This window comes from Balaenoptera borealis (assembly GCF_965194805.1).
Source record: "Balaenoptera borealis genome assembly, chromosome: 3".
In the NCBI taxonomy this organism is placed as follows: domain Eukaryota; kingdom Metazoa; phylum Chordata; class Mammalia; order Artiodactyla; family Balaenopteridae; genus Balaenoptera; species Balaenoptera borealis.
The window spans coordinates 4,613,880-4,636,380 of record NC_138866.1 but is presented as its reverse complement, the minus strand read 5'-3'; the positions used below and the strand labels follow the sequence as shown (position 1 = coordinate 4,636,380).

General features: G+C 46.3%; 1 protein-coding gene across 2 annotated transcripts in view; it reads left to right on the top strand.

The window, feature by feature from the left end:
- Positions 1–22,501, top strand: part of EVL (Enah/Vasp-like) — a 160,657-nt gene that overhangs the window by 74,452 nt on the left and 63,704 nt on the right. The window lies entirely within an intron of this gene.

Sequence of the window (22,501 nt, the reverse complement as noted above, 5' to 3'; positions counted from 1 at the left end):
TCGTCACTCAGTCACCTTTATAAATGAAGATCCAGGCACAAATGACCCCCGCCCCACCCCCCATGACGGCACCAATCTGTGTTCTGTCTCTGTGAATTTATCTCTGTGAATTCTGGATATCGCATGTAAATGGAATCATACAATATGTGGCCTTTCATGTCTGGCTTCTTTCACTTCGCATAATGATTTCAAGGTTAATCCATGCTGTAGCGTGTGCCAGTACGTACCTCCTTTTTATGGCTGAATAGTATTGAATTATATGCTCCCATTTTTTATATCTTGTTATTTCTTCCTTCGTAAATTTTCTTTTGTGCCGGAATATATCCAGTAAAAGTTCTTCAAAATAAGGTCTGTACCTGGTAAACTTTCTAAGATCTTATATACCTGAAAGTACATTTCCCCCCCCCACATTTAAATAATGGTTTAGCTAGGTATGAAATGTGAGTATCAAAGTTTTTGATCCAGTATTCTGAAGATAATATCCTGTTGTCTTACTGCAGCTAGGATATAGAAGTCTGGTCTGATTTTCGTTCTTTTATTGGTCATCTCATTTTACTTGGAAAACTTTTTAGAATTTTCTCTCTTTCTGATTTTTTTTACTTAATTTTGTTATATTTATTTCTCTTTGGCTGCATTGGGTCTTCGTTGCTGCCCGCAGGCTTTCTCTAGTTGCAGCGAGCAGGAGCTACTCTTTGTTGCAGTGCGCAGGCTTCTCATTGCGGTGGCTTGTCTTGTTGCAGAGCACGAGCTCTAGGTGCGTGGGCTTCAGTAGTTGTGGCACGCGGGCTCAGTAGTTGCGGCTGGCAGGCTCTAGAGCACAGGCTCAGTAGTTGTGGTGCACGGGCTTAGTTGCTCCGCAGCATGTGGGATCTTCCCGGACCAGGGATTGAACCCGTGTCCCCTGCATTGGCAGGTGGATTCTTAACCACTGCACCAGCGGGGAAGTCCTCATTGTCTGATGTTTTTGAATATTATTATAATCCGTGTGTGTGCACATGCACACTTACATTTTTTACTTATCAGTTCTGTTTGTCACCCTGTGAGCCTTTTCAGTCTGAGGTCTTACATCTTTCTTGAATTCTGAAAAATTCTGCCATTATTTCTGCAAATATTTCATCCCTTTGTTTTTCTTTCCTTCTCAGATGGCTTTTTCACAGAAACTGGTACTTTTCTCCTGTCCTCCTCTTTTTCCCTTCCTGATGTGTCTAGGTCAGTTCTTTGACCTGATTTTGTGTTTTTCATCTCTCTCAGTTCTTCTGCTGAGGCTATCCATTGAGTTCTTTATTTCAACAATTATATTTTTATACTAAAATATTGCTTGGTACTGCTTATTCCCACGTCATTATTATATCTTCCCTTATATCTCCAATGACTTTTATTATGCTTATTAAATTTTCAAATTCCGTTTCCCATGGTATAGGTTTTCTAAAGGAGAAACTCCTGTGTGTTTCATTTACTGTTACACTGCTCTACTACAACACTGCTTCACTTCCTACTTTATTTTTTTTTATGTTTTAGTTTTATTGAAGTATAGTTGATTTACAATGTTGTGTTAGTTTCTGGTGTAAAGCAAAGTGATTCAGTTTTTGTTTTTGTTTTTTTCTTTTTCAGATTCTTTTCCATTGTAATTTATTACAAGATATTGAATGTAGTTCCCTGTGCTATATAGTAGGACCTTGTTGTTTATCTATTTTATGTACAGTAGTTTATATCTGCTAATCCCAAACGCCTAATTTATCCCTTACTCCCTTTCCCCTTTGGTAACCATAAGTTTATTTTCTATGTCTGTGAGTCTGTTTCTGTGTCGTAAATAAGTTCATTTGTGTCATATTTTAGATTCCACATATAAGTGATATCACATGGTATTTGTCTTTGTCTGATTTACTTCACGTAGTATGATAGTCTCCAGGTCCATCCTTGTTGCTGCAAATGGCTTTATTTCATTTTTTTATGGCTGAGTAATATTCCATTGTGTATATATACCACATCTTCTTTATCCATTCATCTGTCGATGGACACTTAGGTTGCTTCCATGCCTTGGCTATTGTAAATAGTGCCACTATGAACATTGAGGTGCATGTATCTTTTCGAATAATGGTTTTCTCCAGATAAATGCCCGGGAGTGGGATTGCTGGATCATCTGGTAACTCTATTTTTAGTCTTTTAAGGACCTCCATTCTGTTCTCCATAGTGGCTGCACCAATTTGCATTCCCATCAACAGTGTAGGAGGGGTTCCTTTTCGCCACACTCTGTAGCATTTATTATTTGTAGACCAACGCTGCTTCACTTCTGACACCAGATGTGTGGGGTTTTCACAAATCAAACAATTCTGCAGTACCAGCTGGGTGTTCTAAGTTTAACTCAATTCTGATGCTGTTTACCTGGAGATAGCATCAGATCCCACAGATTAAGGGCTCTGTCCCACAAGGCTGTTCCTCCCCCTCCTTCAAATGCCAGTCACAAATCCAGGTTATTACGTGGGCTTCAGACCAACTGGCTATTAATTGGAGGCTCCCACGCCCCCTTCCTGGGGTTCAGTTAATTTGCTAGAAGAGCTTACGGAACTCAGGAAACCAGATTATTACAAAGGATATTAAAGGATACAAATGAACAGCTAGAGGAAAGGATATAAAAGGCAGGGTCCAGAAGGGTCCTGAGCGCAGGGGCTTCTGTTCTCTGTTTAGGTTGTGCCACCCTCCCAGCTTGTGGATACATTCTCTTCACCAACCTGGAAGCTCTCCAGACCCTGTCCTTTTGGGATTTTATGGAGGCTTCATTAAATAGGTGTGATTGAGTAAATCATTAGCCATTGGTGACTGAACTCAATACAGTAAGTCCCCTACATACAAACGAGTTCCATTCCGAGATTGCATTCGTAAGTCCAATTTGTTCTTAAGTCCAACAAAGTTAGTCTAGGCACCCAACTAACATAATCGGCTATATAGTACTGTACTGTAATAGGTTTATAATACTTTTCACACAAATAATACATAAAAAACAAACACAATAAAACATTTTTAATCTTACAGTATAGTACCTTGAAAAGTACAGTAGTCCAGTACAACAGCTGGCATACGGGGGCTGGCATTGAGTGAACAGGCAAGAAGAGTTACCGACTGGAGGAGGGAGAGGAGGTGGGAGATGGTAGAGCTGAAGGATCGTCAGCAATAGGAGACGGAGGGCAAGCTGCAATTTCACTCACGCCTGATGTTGATGGAATGCACATTTGCATCTTTGAAAGTTCACAACTTGAAGGTTCGTATGTAGGGGACTTACTCTATCAGCCTCTCTGCCCTCCTTGGAAGTTGAGGTGAAGGATGTGGGTTGAAAGTTACAACCCTCTAATCACATGGTTGGTTCTCCAGGCAACCAGCCCTCATCCTTAGGGGCTTTCCAAAAGTCACCTCATTAACATTAATTCAAGGGTGGTTGAAAGGGGCTTGTTATCAATAACAAAAGACATCAGTTTCACTGTTACCACACAAAACTATTTTAGGAAGTGGAGACAAAAGACCAAGTATTATAACAAAGGATGCTTCCATTCCTCTTATACTTTGGAAATTCCAAGGGTTTTGAGAGCTATGAGCCAGAAACAGGGACAAAGACCAAATATATATTTCTTATTATATATCATAGTTTTCTTCATTAGTTGCCTTTCTTTTAAGTCTTTTTTTTTTATAGTGCTTACACTTCTCAGAGATATTATCATTTTCCCCTGTGAGTTCATCATTGTTTCCTTGGAAAATTCACTTGCCTCGGCTAGTCATGTTGATTTACGCTGCAGGTGAGTTTGGCCAGGAGCTTAGTTGGGATGGAAGTTCCTTGGGGCCGAGGACCGTGGTATTATGGACAAGGCTCAACCATTCCCTTTCCAGATGCTGAGATCTGAAAAACAAGGCCGTATCTGTACCCTCTCTGTACCACTAATAATTCATGTACTTTTTGAGTCCCAGTCTCTGCAGCAGAATAGCTTAACAAACATTCTGAACACCCAGTATGTACCAAGAATTGTGCTGTGTACAGGTGGTTATAAAAGATGAATAAAACATGGTAGCCCTTACCTAAAGGACAATGATCTATGACAACTGAATTGATAATGCTATAAAATGCTGAAGAAACACAGCAGCAAGAATAATTTTCTCTGGGGGCCTGGAGGGCATTAAACACCTCACTGAAGAGGCGATATGTAAGTTGGGTCTTGAAGGACAAATCCACGTTTGACTACAGTTGGTCATGAACCTTGCTAGTAGGTTTTCATAACATGTCAATGATGTTAACTAATTCTGTGTAGCCATTTCTCTATCCTCTTTTTCTCTACTCCTAGAACACAAGGACCTTCTGCTCAGAACACTCTGCCTCTTTTTAACACAAATTCTCGTGAAAAGCCAGTATTACACAAGCATAATTTTTTTCTGTATTTCTTAGTCAGAGACCCTTTTATGCTCAAGTATACCACTGAGGCAGAGTAGAAGAACAGTTAGTCTGTTTAGAGAAAAGGAAACTAAAATCCACAGAAGGTGACTTCCCCAAGCAACTAGATCTTAACTAGATCTCCTAAGTAAGGTGTCTTTTAGTATAGCTTCCTGATTCGTTTTCAACCATTCTGCTTCCTTTTGGGATCTAGCCACATGGAAAACACCTCTTTCAAGTCAATATAGTTGTTGTTTATTGAGCATGATCAAGGGCCATATGCTTTAGCATTTAATATCCTGTGTGAGATTTGGTGCCCTTCTCTTTCATTTGTTCATTCATACATTCATTCATGCAATTAACATCTACCCTGTACCTACTATATCCTAAACAGTATACTAGGTGCTGAGCTCAATTCATAGGAACACATTATAGGGTGCTACCTTAAACGACATTTCTTAACTCTCTCACTAAATTGCTCTTCAAGTGTCAACAGCCCCTATCCTATTTTTCCAGTACTTTCTATTTCCCTGACACAGTTGATTTAGGAATTGGTGCTGTACCTGCAGCCCATAGTTATTAATATAACCAGTCCTTTCATTGAACAGATGAGGAAGCCAGGGTCGAAAGTGAGGAAGTGAATGCCCAAGGACATACAGCATGCCAATAATAAAGCATGGGCTAGAATCCATGTCTCATAACACCCTGTTCATAAATCTTTCCACATTTCTTGCTCCATCTCATAATCCTACTCAAGTGCTGTATTAAGCCAGATGGTAGAGTTTTTAAAAATGTCCCCAAAAGATTCACTCTTACCTGTTACCTACTTATTGAAACCAAGAAAAAACAGTAGTAACATGTTTGGAGGACAGAGGAAATGAAGGATGAAAGTCAAAGGCACATTTCTCACAGTGAGGATATTTACACCCAAACTAATATCTTTAGAAAATGCTCAGGAAATGAAAAAGAATACCCTTTGGTACTTTAATAATCATAATCAACCTCTGCTTCTGGCCATGACAGAGTATTTGTAATAGACTTGTCATGTTGACAAAAACAACTGTGAAACTGAACAAAATATACAAAATTCCTAAGTATATGAAGGATAGTGAAACTCAGACAAAATATTAAATTCTTGCTGTTTTCAGGCATTGAACAGGCAGCACAGTACTCTGATCTTTGAGTGGAGAAATGCACATGATAAGCCCCACAGTGGCTCTAGCTTTCTACCTGGAGCCTCTTTCTGGTCTTGGCACAGAATGGTGGAACCCAAGCTAAAAGTTGATCTTAGTGAGTGGAAGGGTCAGTTGTTGGAATTCCAAGCTACTGAAATAGCTGGATGTTGCAGGGCAAGGAGATAGGGAAGAGGAAGCCATGTTGAGTTTTGTGTAGGGAATTCACTTTGGGTTGTTGGCTAAGGGCTGGCTCTGAATGAGTAGAACGACACTCTCCATGAGACCTAGCACAGATTGCCTTCTATAGGGCTAAGAGCTGAATGATGATGCCAGAGGTCATGCAGTGTAAATGCTGGAGATCCCTGTCCGCATGAATGAAGAGACCTCACTGAGCACCTAGGCATTCAGTTGAGACCCCAGAACAGCTACACCTTAGGAGTAAGGACTGTGCCCTTGAGTAAGGGACATACCCTACGGCTAAATTCAAAATGGAAGTAGAACTTAAGAAAGAATTAATCCAAGCTTGTTAACACTGAAAGGAGCTGCCAATAATTTACCTAACTGCCAGGACAAACTCAATACCTTTAAAGGAAGACAGCATAGCCGAGACTCTGCAGTGTTATCATAACTGCAGTGTATCATAATGGAAGAAAAATTATATAGAGAGGATTATATGAATGACGGCTGACTTCTCACCAGATACCATGGATGCCAGAAGACAGCAGAACAACATTTTTAAGGTGCTGAAAGGGAAAGAAAAAAATCTCAGAATTCTCTATTCAGAAAAAAAAGTGCCTTTAAGTATGTAAGCAAAATAAAGATATTTTTCAGATAAAAGAAGAGTAAGAGAATTTATTGCCAGCATACCTGATGTACAAGAAATGCTAATGGCAGTTCCTCAGGCTGAAGAAAAAGGATACCAGGCAACTGAGATGTTTAGGAAGGGATGAAGAATACTGGAAAGAATAAATATATATGGGTAAATATAAAAGACTTTTTTCCATAATTAAAAAATACAAACACACATACAGCGTTCTACTGAGAATATATAATGCATAGGACTACTATACCATTAAGGATGGGAGTGGATTTATGCAGTTATAAAGTTCTTACATTTTACATGAAGTGTACAATATTAATTCTAAGTATACTGTACGAAGTAAAGAATGTATATTTTAATCCCTAGAAAGACGTCTAAAACGTAATGTAAAGAGGAATAGCTAAAAAGTCAATAGAAAAATTGAAATGTAATTCTAAAGGGTATTTAGTTTACCCAAAAGAATGCAGGAAAGGAGCAACAGGGGAACCAAAAACAAATGAGATAAGCAGAAAAGTAGCAAAATGATTGTAGGTCTCTACCCAATCATATCAATAAATTAAATGTAAATGGACTAAATATTCCAATTAAAAGGTAGAGATAGGGCTTCCCTGGTGGTGCAGTGGTTAAGAATCCACCTGCCAATGCAGGGGACACAGGTTCGAGCCCTGGTGCAAGAAGATCCCACATGCCGCGGAGCAACTAAGCCCGTGCACCACAGCTGCTGAGCCTGCGCTCTAGAGCCCGCGAGCCACAACTGCTGAGCCCGTGTGCCACAACTACTGAAGCCCGTGCGCCTAGAGCCCGTGCTCTGCAACAAGAGAAGCCACCACAATAAGAAGCCCGCACACCACAATGAAGAGTAGCCCTGCTCGCCGCAACTAGAGGAAGCCCGTGCACAGCAGCAAAGACCCAACACAGCCAAAAATAAATAAATAAAATAAAATAAAATGAATAAAATCTATCTTTAAAAAAAAAAGGTAGGGATGGATATGTTCATTAGCTTACTTGTGGTGATTATTTCGTAATGTGTATGTATATCATGAGCCAAGGAGTACAGGTAGCCTCTAGAATCTGAAAAAAAGGCCAGGAAATTCTTCTCCTTTAGAGCCTCCAGAAGAGACTGTAGCACTTCCAACACCTTGATTTGAGCCCAGTGAGGCCGTGAGATGTATGTCAGATGGCTGGCCTACTATTATCTTACAAAGCTAAGGTAATAAATTTGTGTTGTTATAAGCCACAAGTTTGTGGTAATTTGTTATAGCAGCAGTGGAAAACCAATAAGGATGGAAGAAGATATACTAGGTAAATAGTAAGCATAAGAAAGTTCCAATGGCTACATTAATATCAGATAAAGTAACCTGAAAGACAAAGAGTGTTACCAGCGATAAAGAGGGGCATTTCATACTGATCAAAGGGTCAGTTCATCCGGAAGATAGAATAGTCTTAAAAATATACGTACCTAACAAGAGCTTCAAAATACATGAAATAAAAATTGACAGAAATACAAATCCACAATCATGTTTGGAGATTTTAACACCTTTTTCTCAGCAATTGATACAACAATTAGACAAAAATAAGTCAACAATGACAACAAACCAATAAAGACATAAGAAGATCTGAACCACACTTTTTTTTTTAATTCATTTATGGCTGCATTGGGTCTTCGTTGCTGCATGCAGGCTTTCTCTAGTCGCAGCGTGCAGGGGCTACTCTTCATTGCTGTGCAGAGGCTTCTCATTGTGGTGGCTTCTCGTTGCAGTGCATGGGCTTCGGTAGTTGTGGCACGTGGGCTCTAGAGCACAGGCTCAGTAGTTGTGGCACATGGGCTTAGTTGCTCTGCAGCATGTGGGATCTTCCTGGACCAGGGCTCGAACCCGTGTCTCCTGCATTGGCAGGCGAATTCTTAACCACTGTGCCATCAGGGAAGCCCCCAAACCACACTTTTAACCACCTTGACCTAATTGACATTTTTAGAAAACTGCACCCAATTTCAGAACACGCCTTCTTTTCTTGTGCATGTAGTACATTCACCAAGATCAACTACCTGATGGACCATCAAACAAGTCTCAATAAATTTAAAAGGACTGCAGTCATACCAAGAAAAACAAAAGAAGAAATTCTACTAAGTATGTTCTTTGACCACAGTAGAATTAAATTAGAAATAAATAATAATAACAGAGGTAAGATAACACCAAATATTTGGAAATTAAACAAAATATTTCTCAATAATCTATGGATAAAAGAAGTCACAGGGAAAAATAGAAAATATTTTGGACTAAGAGAAAATGAAAACCACAATATGTCAAAGTTTATGGTTTGCAACCTGAAGCTGTGCTTAAAGGGAGATGCGTATCTTTGAAATCCTTTGAAAATGCACTTTCAGCCTTCAGCTCTCACTGCCTGTGCTTTCAGCTCTCTAGTTAGAAGTGATCTTTCTTTTGTACTGTTCTCGGTGTAGCTGTTTTCCACTATATCAATAATAACATCTTAACACATCAATTTGCTAACCTGTCAGTCTCTTCCTTTCTAAACCGCAAAAACCCTTTAAGGACAAGTAACTGCTGTTCCCATCAATGTTTTGTCTCTAGTTTCTGGCACAGTGCATGACACTTTGTGGGTCCTCAGTCAATTTTGAATGAAAGATTGGGAATGGACCTTATCTTCATGAGGACCCTGTGGAGACAAGCAAACTAAGAATTATTAGCCCCATTTTACAGCTCAGGAAACAGAAGCCCAGTTTCCCTTAATGAGCCGGTGACAAAGCCAGGTTTCCATCATTCCTCAGAAACTTTCCTTTCGGGTCCTAAGTTGCTGACAGAAACATCACCATTAGTGAGAAACGTCTCCCCAACAGAAGTGTAGAATTTATACCGGAGTAAAACTGAAGCCTCCACCAGCTCTACCCTCATCATGTCATCTTTTATTCTCTGGAGGATGGGCCAGGGCACCTTTCCCTGAAGGCCTGTAGGAAGCCCTCGGCGTCCTGACCGGTGGGGGAGTCTGGGCCTTGACCTTTCACACGCCCTGCCGCCTGCGACCTCATCCCGGCCCTGCAGAAAGCGCTGGAGCTTGAGGCTGCAGCCTGGCGCTTTCAGGCAGCCCACGCTGGTGGGTCTGTGCACCACGAGCTCTGTTTCTCTATTTTCTACCTAGGTTTCAGTTCTCAACTGGGGTTTGTTTCTCCTTTGCCTCTGGTTCAGCTTCCTTTTCCTGTTTGGTTTTAAGTAGAGTCTAAAAACCAAGTTGCTGCCTTCCGAGGGTCTGTGCCCTCTGATCAGCTGGCCTGGTGGGAATACAGGACTTACCTCCTCGGGTTCGCTGTGCTACAGACGTGCAGCCATGGCCACAGTGTGAGTACGGGGACCAGAGGGGACAGAGGGACGTCAGAGGAGACGGAGAATCACGGGGACTGTAGAGATCTCCGCAGATCCCCTGGTTGTGCTGATGGGGAGACCGAGGACCAGAGGGCAGAGGACTCTCTCACGGCCGCACAGCGGGTTACGGTGGAGCCTGCCCGCTCCGTCTGCTGGCCTGTGCCTCTGGACGCCTGTCGTCTTTAATGGCTCTTTTGTGTGTGTGTCAGAATCACTTCCTCAGAAGTCAGGCGCCTGCCTCGGATGGTAGAGGGGGCTCTGAACTCTCTGAGGGGACTGGGGCTTGGCTGAGAGGTGCTGTGGACAGGTCCTGGCTCTTCTCTCAGAATGGCCTGAAAGCTTCAGGGGGTTTTCTCTGAATACTGGGCACAGAAGGAGGAACTGGGGTGCCTTTTGTACAAGTTGAGACCTCATGGGCTGTCACAGCAGAACCCTGACCTTCTGCTTGAGAGACTTGGGACTGACTTTAGACCGCGGACCACTTAGGCTGCTGTGGTTTAGCACATGTGTGGGCACCGGCCGGTCTGTGTCCTGCACTGGTAATTGTGAGCGCCCTTTCCAAAGGTGAGATTACGATTCGGACATGACTTCCCCCTGCCCTGCGACCCCATAAAATATTGTGGATCATAGGACAGAGCTTTATCCTCTGGGATTTGGGGCATTGACTTGATTGACTCACTGCAGCTTTGTGTCTCAGCATAAATTATAATCCCTCCCCTTAAAAATTACTTCACAATTCCCAAACTGCTGTTTCACCAGTTTTCTTGATTCTTTCAGCCGTGTTGGGTGGTTAGCTCAGGAAGGGGTCATCACTGCTGCTCTGTGGGCGAGGAGGCCTGGCCTCTGATCGGCTGTGGCCCTTGCTCAGGGCTGCCTGGCTGGTTGAGGAGGGGCTGGAGGGAGAGCCACCCAGAACAGCTGCGCCCAGCGTTCCTCCCAGGATGCAACACGGGCTCTCTAGAAGCGTTTTGCAGGGAGTTATGACCGTTGACACACAGTAAGTGGGGCCCGTCCGATGCTTCTGGTCGGCAGGGGAGCTTTGGAGAGGGCGGCGCTCTCACGCCGTGGCGCGGCCTTGGGCAGGCTGCCGGAGCCCCTTCCTCCAGGCGCTGGCAGCTCTCAAGGCCAGGGCCTCAGTTGGTCTTTCCTGCTCCTTTGCAGCCAGTTTTCTATCATTTTAGTAACTTTCCTTGAGCTCTAGAGGACATGTGGGTGGAGCTGCGGCAAACAAGACTTTCCGTTTCAAAGGCTTGTTAGCTTCCAAAGTGGGCAGGCACCAAAGTCATTACCAGCCGAAAACTACACTGAAAAGCCGAGTCTACTCTATCCTGTCAACTACTGATTGCAGAAAACAGTATCAGAAGTAAACCAGGAGGAAGCAAAGCGATGCTTAAAAATCTTTTAAAGTTGTAGAAATCTTAGGAGTTTCCATCGTGAAAGCAGGTTGAGACCATCTGCAGTAGATCACCTGGGTTAGTGGTGCTTCAGGCATCTTACCCTCCACTTCAACCAGATCCACTCTCTTTTATCTTTTTAAAGTATTCCTCAATATTTCTTTGAGGAAAAGAAGTTGTATTGTTGCTGGTGATGATGATTTTGAAATCTGCAAACTACTTAATTTAGTCCAGCTCTGAGGTATACACAGTTGGGGAAATTGAGGCGCAGAGCTGGGGCAGAACTCGTTCTTTGGTGAATGAGTTAGTGGTCCAGCCAAACCAAAACCCAGGTTTTCTGCACCCACCCTCCCCGTTCCAGGCTGCCTGCGCTCACGGTGCCAGTGAGGCCACACGTACAGCAGCCGTGAGAGCCGTAGGTGGTTTGCTTTCCACATGCTGACATAACAGAGATGTGATCGCTGGATTCCTAGGTCACCGTGGTTCCTGTGGTGGGCATGGAAAAGGCCTTCCCATCATGAAAACGTGTCAGTCCCAGCTCCGGCCATCCATCAGTCAAGAAACATTTCCTGAGCACTTAACCCTGGGCCGGGACCGGGGAGTTCTCTTGAGCACGTGCCAGCGTACAGCACACTCTCTCTGGCATGATTTCATTTAATGCCTACAGCGGTCCTGAAGGTGGCAAGTATTGCTTTTATTGTTCCCACTTCATAGCGGAAGAAACCAAGGTAGAGAGGCAGTGAGTAACTTGCCCAGGAAGTGAGAGACCCAGGCTGGAGCGGGTCTCATGATGCAGACGCTCTGCACTCCTGCTCCTGAGCTGGAGGGGCCGCGGCTTGCAGCCTGGTCGAGTGGGAAGACGGCGTTCTCAGGAATGAAGGGATCACAGGTCCTTAGTCCAGTGCAGTGTGGACCATGGTGAGTGTAGACAGGAGGAACAGCAGGAGTTGAGAAGTTGGGGACTGTCAGGAAATACTTCAGGGAGAAAGTGGGGTCTCAAGTAAACTTGAAGGATAGGGAAGAGTTTTATTTTTATTATTATTATTATTTTTTTTTTTTTGGCTGCTCTGGGTCTTAATTGCAGCATGAGGGATCTTCGTTGTGCCATGTGGGATCTTTTTAGTTGCAGCATGCCGGCTCTTAGTTGCGGCATGCAAACTCTTAGTTGTGGCATGCATGCGGGATCCAGTTCCCCGACCAGGGATTGAACCCAGGCCCCCTGCATTGGGAGTGCAGAGTCTTACCCACTGGACCACCAGGGAAGTCCCAGGGATGAGTTTTTTTTTTGTTTTTTTTTTGTTTTTTTTTTAATTTTTTTTTTAAGTACATATTTTTTTTTAATTAATTAATTAATTATTTTATTTTTGGCTGTGTTGGGTCTTCGCTTCTGTGCGAGGGCTTTCTCTAGTTGTGGCAAGTGGGGGCCACTCTTCATCGCGGTGCGCGGGCCTCTCACTATCACGGCCTCTCTTGTTGCGGAGCACAGGCTCCAGACGCACAGGCTCAGCAGTTGTGGCTCACGGGCCCAGTCACTCCGCGGCATGTGGGATCTTCCCAGACCAGGGCTCGAACCCGTGTCCCCTGCATTGGCAGGCGGACCCTCAACCACTGCGCCACCAGGGAAGCCCCCAGGGATGAGTTTTAAAAGGGACCGAGGGGCTGCTCTCGGTGCCAGGGAGACAGAGGAAACAAGACAGATGTCCTGAGGCTGTACTAGGGGCAGTAGGGAGCAGGCGCACGGTCAAAAAATCGTGGCGAAGCGGAAAGACCAGCTAGAGCGATGGCAGAGACAGGGCCCCGCTCACGCCCGGTGCAGCCTTCACCTCCAGACCTTGGCGAGGGCACGAGGCAGCCACGCAAAACCTGAGCATGAAAACATGAGGAGGGGCCACACGGGGAGGGGAGGGACAGAGAGGGGAAAGACCCTGAGACGGGAACGGTTAGGTGCATTCAAAGGTCAGGAAGAGAACGGGGAGGCTGAAGCGACATAAGGGGAGAGTGAAGGGAGCTGGGGCGGAGGGGCTGCCAGGCCTCATCACGCAGAGCCCGGGAGCCCGGAAGGAGTTCAGGCTCTGTTTGTCGTGTCATGAGAAGCCTTTGGAGGGGGTTACGCAAGGGGAAAGACATCCGGTAGAGCTTCAAGAAAAGTCACTCTGGCCACTGGATAAGGGTCTGTAGCGCGACCAGAATGGAGGCAGGAAGGCATCGGGGAGGCTGCTGCAGTCACGCAGGTGACAGGCCACAGTTGGGACCAGTGATGGCGCCAGTGATGTAGCGGGAGAGTGGCCGGATTCGGGAGGTGCTGTGGAGGTCTAGCCTCTGGGACCGCCCGCCGGATCCAGGGTGGTGTGAAGGAGGGAAGTGAATCAAACCCAACTCGGGCGGACGCGGGGAAGGCCGGTGCAAGCCTGCGTACTGGCGGGGTCGGTGGGGTTAAGCCGGTGCAGGACGGCTTCCCAGGGAGCGTTGGCTGAACGAGGCTGCGGAAGTGTGAACGGAGCACGTCACCGCAGCGGGAGGACCGCACGCGTCGGTGATGCGTCTGACCCTTCCTGGTGCAGCCGGCTGATTCCAGCCCCTTCCCTCGTCTCCCTCTTGTCCTCACTGCGCTTGCTTGGTTGTTTTTCTAATGCACTTGTCACCTTCTGACACATTACATGACTTTTTAATTCGGTGTTTGTCATCTGTCTCCGCCCCACAAGGATGTAAGTTCAAAAGTGGAGGGATTTTTGTGTTTTGCTGACTAGTGTACGCTCAGTGCCTAAAACAGTGCCCAGCGGTACACATTTATTAACTTGCTGGGATTAATTAACGACTTTCGTTACGATGCTGGAGATGGCTGGGCCACCAAAGCTGCCAGTGGAGCTCCGCGGTGTGGCCTGTTGGAGACGCGGCCAGGAGAGCGGATGTTCCGTGGGCTCTCAGCTCGCGATAGAGCCAGGGCTCCCCGTGCGACCGGTCAGTAGTCAGCTGCCGGGGCGCAGCAGTCACCGCTTAACCGCACAGCCCTTCAGAGCTTGCATATGCGAACGTGGAAGAAGTGCCACGGCCCGGCCACCCCACAGTCCCCCCCAGCCCACACCCTTGCCTCTGCTGCAGGGTTCGGAAGACCGTCTCTAAGGGCGGCTGGTGTTTCCTTTGACGTCTCGTCCTCGCAGGCGAGTCCGAGTCCCGGCAGCTCACGGCCAGTCGAGCCCTCGGGGATCACGCTGCCCGTGTGCTGCCCCGGGACGTGTAGCCCAGTCATTTGAAGAGCGTCTTGAAACTTCGCTGTCGTCTTCTATTCAAAGAATCCACTGTGTCTCCAGTGGAGAAACACTCCCGTAACGCCTCTAAGTTATTCTCATGGGAGTGTGCTGTGTTCCCTGGGTTTCCTGAGGCAGGAGATGGTTGAGAGCTGGTCTAGACTTTGACACCTGAACCCTTAAAAGAGAAAAGTAACAGCAGTACCCTTTTTTGAGTGTTACACGCTGAGCACCGTGCTAATTATATTGATATGATTCGACATGTGTTGTCCTTAGCCCTCGTCCTCGGAGGCGTTACGTTGCTGTTCCCATCTCACTGGCAGAACAGGGGTGAGCAACGTTAGCTTACTTGCTCCAGGTCACACTGGTATCACTTGGCAGAGTTGGGCTTTGAAGCCAGGGCTCTTGTGTTTTCAGAAGCTAAGCTTAGCTATAGCCTCTCGAAGGAACTTGCCCAGAATTACAGTCAGAGTTAGAATCAAGGCGCCTGATCTCTGTCTTTCTTTGTAGTCGCCGATTTTCCACTGTTAATACCACGGGAGTCGGGAGACCTCCTCAGCCCTCCTGTAGCGCCCACGTTTCTCTCCGTCAGTCATCTGTTCATTCACCACCTCCCCTCCCAGCCTAGAGCTGTTCATGGGCAGGGTCTGCGTCCGCCCCTGTGGCCAGGGGACAGCACACACTTACTCTGATGCGAATCTGAGCCGAACTGCCCTGCCGATAATCAGGGGTGTCAGCCGGGGCTCAGCCAGGTCTCATTCCCAGGCGATTAATTTACCCTTGGGGATGCGCGTACTGCCCCAATCCTTGGCCCAGCCAGATCTCTACAGCTGTCCCGAGGCTGTGTTGAAACCTGTTCCACTCCCACAAGTGATCAGAGGCACAGACTCTGGGGACACAGGCATAGAGTGGAATTTAAATATGTTTGAAGTTGGAGCAGTCCTCGTGTCCACATGGCCTGTCAGATGGCTCCCCAAGGGAAGGGCTGCGTCGGTGGCCTCGAGAGAAAGTGTGGGAGGGGTTGAGACAGGTTCAGTCTAAGGATGTCAGGCTCTCTCAGTTGGTCGGAGTGTTTGTTCCAGATTCCACTAGACTTCACAGGAAGTGGAGCCAGCTGTCCAGGCACCTGGGACACTGGCATCAGAGCGGAGAAAAGGCAAACAGTCTTGACCGCACATGACGTGGCAGTCTGACTCTCCCAACCAGCTTGGGTAGAAGAAAAGATATTTGGGTTTGATACCAAATTTATTCTTCATTTACCCAAAGCCTTTCTTTAATTCCAACACTCACAAAAATGGGGCTTAGTCACCATTTGAGATTATGCATGTTATTCTGTGCAGATCTAATTTATTGTTTTCATTACTGTAATGCAGCAGTTCTCAAAATGTGATCAGAAGACCTACCCTTTTAGGGGTCTGTGAGTCAAAACTATATTTGTAATAATACTGAGACATTATTTGCCTTTTTCACTCTCATGAGTGCAAAGTGGAATTTTCCAGAGGCTACATGACATGTGTTGACATTGTCACGGTGACAGCCAAGGAAGTGTATGCTTGTGTTTTTAAAAATTCTTAGTTTTAATTTCAAATATGGTAAATACAGATAGACTTAATCTCCATAAACAGAAGCTTTTTGGCACCCTCAATAATTTTTTAAAATTTATTTTATTGAAGTATAGTTGATTTACAATGTTGTGTTAATTTCTGCTATACAGCAAAGTGATTCAGTTATACATGTATATACATTCTTTTTCATATTCTTCTCAATTATGGTTTGTCACAGGACATTGAATATAGTTCTCTGTGCTGTACAGGAGGACCTAGTCGTTTATCCATCCTATACATACTAGTTTGCATCTGCTAATCCCAAACTCCCACTCCATCCCTCCCCCACCCCCACCCCCACCCCCACTGGCAACCACAAGTCTGTTCTCTGTGTCTGTGAGTCTGTTTCTGTTTTGTAGATAAGTTCATTTGTGTCCTATTTTAGATTCCACGTATAAGAGATATCATATGGTATTTGTCTTTCTCTTTCTGACTTACTTCACTTAGTAGGATAATCTTTAGGTCCATCTATGTTGCTGCAAATGGCATTGTTTCATTCTTTTTTATGGCTGAGTAATATTCCATTGTATATAGATAGGTACCACATCTTCTTTATCCATTCATCTGTTGATGGACATGTAGGTTGCTTCCATGTCTTGGCTGTTGTAAATAGTGCTGCTGTGAACATAGGGGTGCGTGTATCTTTTTGAATTATAGTTTTGTCCAGATATATGCCCAGGAGTGGGATTGCAGGATCATATGGTAATCCTATTTTTAGTTTTTTGAGGAACCTCCATACTGTTTTCCATAGCGGCTGCACCAATTTACATTCCTGCCAGCAGTGTAGGAGGGTTCCCTTTTCTCCACACCCTCCCCAGCATTTGTTATTTGTAAACTTTTTAATAATGGCCATTCTGACTGGTATAAGGTGGTACCTCATTGTAGTTTTGATTTGCATTTCTCTAATAATTAGCTGCCATCTTCAATAATTTATACGGGCGTACAGGGGTCCTGAGACCAAAAAAGTTTGAGAACGACTTCTGTAAAATAGTCCATTATGTAACCGTACTATGAAAGGCATGCACAGAATTGGTAAGCACCCAGTTCAGGATGGTGGCTCCCACTGGTCGAGAGGAGGGCACTGGGATGCAGGGGCCTCTCGGGCTAAACAGCTTTCTGAGATGACATCACATTTCCTGGCCTGAGTGGTGGGATCATGGGAACCTACTTCTCACAGGCGTGAACTGTTTCAGAATACCATTTTAAGTTTAGATGAAAACACCAAACCTGTAGGCATGAACTGTTTCAGAATAAACATTTTAAGTTTAGATGAAAATACCAAACCTGTTTCAGGCCTGTTTCCATTAAGAGAAAAAAATGTCACCCTATAGGGGATTTACTCATTACCAAGAAGAAAGGCACCTTTCCATTGGAGAGATCTGGCGTCTGCTCCCGTAGACAAGCTTGCCTCTCAAAGAGAAGGCACCTGAATGTGCTGCCCGACGTGATGTGATAGAATAAATGCCCACTCCCCCCTGTGCTGTGTTCTTCCTATTTACCCTGAATTTAGTCACGAGGAAACAATCCAGGATGGGGACAGCCTCCAACACAAGTGGCCTGATCTCTTCACACACACAAAAATCAATATCAGTGAAAAACAGGAAAAAAATATGGCCTAACATTCTAGCTTAAAAGAGAGTAAGCAGACAACACAACCAAATGTAATGCATGAGTGGCTCCTAGATCTATAAAAAAATCAAAACATTTTGGGGAAACTTGGGTGACTTTTAATATGGGCTCTGTATTAGATCTATTAGTAAATTACTAATTTTCTTAGATGTAGTAATGGTGTTTAAGTTATATATTAGAATGTCCTTATTTTAAAGAAATGTAAAAACCTTAGGATTGATGTATCATGATATCTGGAACTGTCAAATGGTTCAGAAAAAAAATAACATAAAAAAGAGAAAACTTGCATGTGGTAAAAATGCTTTACTCAGGAGGCAGAGAAGCCCTATCGTGTAGCAGAAAGGGGTCTGCAGTCTAGTCCCGGCCTCCCCGATATTAGCTGTGGGACATTGGTAAACTTGCCTCCGTCACTTGGCCTGACTCCTCCATCTAAAGGGTTCCTTCCGAATGTTTCTGGGCTCTGACAGGGCTGTGTTTCCATCCCTGTTCCTTGGTCCCTGGATTGGGATGCAGTGCCAGTACGCCTGGTGCGGGCTTCCTGGTTCCCCTGGAATGTGTGCGTGTTGAGAAGTAACGGGCGGCCCAGGGTGATGGCCAGGGGCACCGGGCACTCTGCCCGAGACGCACGCACCCCCACCCTGGGCCAGACGCGCCAGGCTCCCCTTCTGCTACGGGCGTTCTGCACCCCTGGAGTGCCATGGGCTGTGCGCGTGTGCCTTCCCTTGATGGCGCAGACCATGGCTTCTGTTCAACACACAGTCTGCTTTCTAAGTACCAGGCGTGGGGATATACTTGGTACGTAGTCAGTACTCAGTGAAAGGGGTGTATTCTTAGTTTATTTGTTAAATTAATGCGGGAAGAGAAAGCAGTGGTGGCCCGATCTCAGGTGGGTCGTGACCCCCTCCCCTCCCCACCCCACCCCAAGGAATCTTCGAAGGCTGAGAAGTATGATGCGTGGCAAAACTAGGCACACTGAAAAGCAAGCATTTATTCAAAGGTAATTACTGAGCAATCCAGCAGGTCCCAGTTACTGGAGCTACAGAGATGAACAACATTTTTAAACTAACCACAGAAAACCTGCCTCGTGGGGGGGAGAGAAAATCAGCAGACCTTCAGGACAGTGGCAGTGAATGGATAGGTGTTTCCTGAAGGCAGTGGCACTGAGCTGAGAAAGGTGAGATGCAAACTGTGGATGTAGGAAAGAGAAGTCGTTTTGAACAAGGGACATACTGGCTCAAGTAAACAGCACATCTGCATGAGGTAAGACTTGAGGTGAAGCCCGTGTGAGGCGCCTTCTGTATCCACATTGGAGCTGCCCTTACGCCTTATTCTTTTAACCTCTAAGGAGAAAACCAAGGTCAGAGGCTCCTGAGTGTGACCTGGAGAGCCACCTTGGGCGTTCAGGTAGCGCGCAGGCTGTCGGGTCCTGCCTTTGCCGAGAGCCCCAGGGCGGAGGCTTGCCCACTGGGGGCACAGGCTGTGCTGCGGGGGCGTCTCCCACGCCGGGTCTCCGAGCCCTGCTTTGCCCACTTCCTCTCCTGAGTGCCTGCTCCTGGGAGGGTGATGGCCCACCCCACGGAGAAGATGCTGGGTAGCTTTTCTTCATGCCACTTACTGTACCTGCCACTGTTCTGCAGGTCTGTCTGGCCAGGTATCATATTTCTCAGCTTGATGGAAGAGAAAACGAGAGCTAGAGAGGTAGCAGCTGGGATCAGGGAGTGGTGTCAGCTCATATCAACTTACATCAGCCAAACTCACCTTCAGTGGGTGTTTATTAGGTACTTAATCCCGTGACAGTTGCTGTGGAGAGAGAGGGAGCTCCCAGTAGGGCAACCACTCCCTCTGCTTTGCCTGGGACCATCCTGCTCTTAGCGCTGAGTGTCCTGCCCCACCTCCCGGGAAACGCCTCAGCCCCAGGCGAACCTGGGTTCCCGGTCCTGCTGGGGCGACGAGATCAGCCTTCAGGACAGAGTGTGGGGAGTTGTTCTGTCTGAAGGGAGCCACCGAGCTGGGCATTGGGTTGGGCCAGTGCCGGCGGGGAGGGTGAGATGTGATCCAGGCGACGGGGGTGCGCTCCTAGGCCGACCCTCCGGGGGACCCCGAGAGGGCAGCCTGCACTTTCCCAGAGCAGCGGGTCTGTGTCTCCAGCTGGCCCCCTGGGAGCCTCACTCTCAGCAGGCCCCCCCTCAGCACTGCGGCCTCCCAACTCTCAGACCCCAGGCCGCGGCGATCTACGGTGCTCCGTAACCGAGGCTTTTGTTCGGCAGCTACTCTCTCTGAGCATCAGCGGAGGCGGATTGTAGATGGAATGTTCCCATGGGCACGCGGTCGTAGATGCACTTATTCACGGTTAGAGAGTCATGTATTCAGCAGTTTGTAGTGTCTGCAGCACACAAGGGACCAGATTTACGAAGGGGAAAGCGATAAGAGCCCTTGCCTTCAAGGAGCTCACCGTCTAGTGGGGCAGACAGGTGCTGATGCAGATACTGAGAAGCAGGACAGACAGGTAAGAGCTTTGGCGAGAGGCAGAGATGAGCACAGTGCTGCGGGGGCCGGTTCTTCCCGCAGGTCCAAGTGCTGTACGGGTTCCAAGCTCAACCCTGCACCTAGTTTTCCAATGAGCCTCTCTTCGTTGGCCCTGTTGCTCTCTGTTCCCTTTTTGGCTTTGCACCTTTTTGCCCTTACTTTATGAAATGACACTCTGTCCTTCAAATTTTTGTAGTAAATGCCTGGAAAAGCCCCGAAAGGTATTTGTAGAGTGGAAAGGATTCCACATGCACTGTGCACAGGAAAGGGCGTGGCCAGGATGGGGTGTCACCGCAAGCCCGAGGGAGGTTCGGAGACCTCATTCCCGGTCATGCAGGGAGCGGTGGGGCGGGAGTCCGACAGCTGGTGGGACATAGAAGCTGCGCTTTTCCAGAAGGAATAGACAGAAGCAGAGGTGGAGACTGACTTCAGGCTACCTTCACTGTGTTTTCCCGTGTATTAGTTTTATCCACAAGTGCATCGGTGGTTTCTTATGTCAAGTCCAGGAATATCTGTGAGTATGTTTCACAGTTATATGCAGAAAGTTGGGGTGTGTTTGCTGTTTTTCTTTTTAAGTGAGAGATTTCAACAGGGATTCAGTAGTGGTCTCTGACGTATAGCCTAGAAGAGTTAACTGCCGAACCAGTGACAAGACACTGACTGCTGCCCCGGGGCTGGGCTTATGGGCAGAGCTCAGCATGAACACACGGCTGTCTGAGGGGGGCCCTGAGGTCAGACTAGCCTTGTACAGATGAGGAAACTGAGGCCCAGAGGACGCCGTCTTCCTCCTCTAAGGTCCTGACGAAAGAGCTGTCCCAGCTTTGTTAGTGTATGTCTCACCTGCCACTGGGAGGGAAGTTATAGACTTGAATTTTTTGCCAGGCCCACAAATACCCATACAAAAGCCCAAAATGAGACTGGAATTGGACTGCTCGCTCTGAAAGAGCCTTCTCCTGGGAGAGAAACTCTGCTTGTACCTGCAGCTCAGAGCAGCCTGTCAGGTCCCAGGGGGCAAAAGTCCATCAGCCTGGCAGTTCAGCACCATGTGGAACAAACCAAACGGCATATTGGACTGATTCCCACTGGTCAGTGGTTGTTTGCTCACGTGAAGGCAGCCTGTCCGAGATGAGCCCTCAGGAGGACCAGCTTTGGCGCAAGTTGTATGGGGCCAGGGCTGGGGGTGGGGGGAGGGGAGGGGTAGCAATCGTCTTTTTCAATCTAGTGAAGGGAATTTTGTATATATGTGTTTAAAAAATAGTTCAGTCGTTCTAATATTTGTCTACCAAATTAACTTTCCTCAAAAAACTGATTTAGACAAACCAAGTGTCTGGTGCCTGTGAACTCCGCGTGTAGTATAGAGTTTGCGTATTCCTCCCAATGGAGGTGTCGAGAAGACAGTGAATATATGGGGCTCAGAGGCAATGTCTAGGCTGGATAGCAATCAAGAGTTTATTGAAACAAAACAACACAAGAAAAAATGTTCATAACTAGGTGTGGTGATGGGTATTAACTAGACTTGCTGTGGTCATCGTTTTGCAATATATATAAATATTGAATCATTGTGTTATACCCCTGAAACTAATATAATGTTACATGTCAATTATATCTCAGTAAAACTAAAAAATAATAAAACGCTGACTCCTGCAAAACAAAGGGATAATAAGTAAGACGAATCTTAAGTAAACAAGTATTTTCTTGCATTTAGGGTTTGTTAGTGGTAATAAAATAAGCAGAGATAGACGAGCACTAGTCAAATGGGAACAAAAATAGGGATTTTTGATTAACCACAAGTTCAGTTTGAACCTAAACTGCTAAAAAAAAAAAACCCAAAAAAACCAAAAAGGGAGCCTGTGGCTATGATTACAATTTAAAAAAACAGTGGCTGATGTTGAAGCGCCTAGCAGGGGCAAGCACAGTGGTCGGCCCGGTGCTGTATCGTGCCCGTCGCACAGCCCCGAGAGGTGTATGTGGTGCCCCAGGTAGGCTCTGCACGCAGTGCGCTGTGCTTGCCTCGCTGGCTGCTGGCCGCCCCCGCCCAGGATCCCACATCCCCTTCCTGAACCCGCCCGGGGTTGAGAGCTCACTCCTCAGCTTTAAACCCACACCGCAGTTTCTTCAGAAAGTCTCCCCTGTTCCCCCAGTCCCTCCAGGCAGAGTAAGGTGTGTAATCATTTGTCTTATTTCCTGAGTCGCTGTGAGCAGAGACTGTCATATGCCTCTCTGCATCACTAAATGTTTTTTGACTCACTGGCATCTGTGCTTGTCAGACGAAGACAAGAGTATCATACCAGATCCCAAGAGAACGTGTGACAGGTGGGGACTC